The 771-nt window shown below is 33.9% G+C and overlaps 1 non-coding gene across 1 annotated transcript; it reads left to right on the plus strand.

Moving 5' to 3' along the window:
- Nucleotides 1-318: 318 nt before the first annotated feature.
- Nucleotides 319-482, plus strand: LOC126007524 (U1 spliceosomal RNA). The gene has a single exon (XR_007495080.1). It is a non-coding gene; the product is annotated as a U1 spliceosomal RNA (small nuclear RNA).
- The last annotated feature ends 289 nt before the right edge of the window (nt 483-771 follow it).

The raw sequence follows: 771 nt of genomic DNA on the forward strand, positions 1-771 counted from the left end.
CATCAATTTTAGCCAACGAGACAGAAAGGGACTGTTTCAGATTACTGGGAAAGATATTACGGGGAAATATTCCTGGAGAAATTCTACTCTTTAGTGCTACTCTTGCAATGCTGTTATGTCAGAGGTGGGGGCTTACAACTTCATTTGCCATCTTGTATGTTGAAATAAAAGCCCACATATTATACAGAAACTTGAATCCAGAAATCACAAAGGTTAAATTAGCAGAATTTGGAATAATTTGTTTCTCTTCTGTAAGGTTATAAATTTCGAACACGAAGTCATTTCTAGTGAAGGACTTCTTTAAAAAAATTACTGTCGATACTTACCTGACAGGGGAGATACATTGATCACGAAGGTGGTTTTCCCAGGGTGAGGCTTATCCATTGCACTCCGGATGTGCTGACCCCTGCGATTTCCCCAAATGTGGGAAACTCGACTGCATAATTTGTGGTAGTGGAGAACTGCGTTCACTCTCTCTTCTAGAAAAAAAAATTACTGTCCAACGCATTCTAAATGATAAACAAGATGATTCAATTTTCTAATTTAGAGATGCAACCACCCATTACAAATATCTGATGGTGTTAATGAATATCCTTTAATAATTTTCAAATTATGAATTTAAAATGCTTTTGAGTTGATTATTTACTGATTAAAATTTGATATGTAAGAAAATAGATGTTTTGACAGCTTAAAAAATGTAAAACTAAAAAGTGAATACTTAGCCTCATAATAAGCCTAGTAATTTGTAATAAAATTATTACTGGCTATTAA

Source organism: Suncus etruscus, chromosome 4 (genome assembly GCF_024139225.1).
Source record: "Suncus etruscus isolate mSunEtr1 chromosome 4, mSunEtr1.pri.cur, whole genome shotgun sequence".
NCBI classification, from domain to species: Eukaryota; Metazoa; Chordata; class Mammalia; order Eulipotyphla; family Soricidae; genus Suncus; species Suncus etruscus.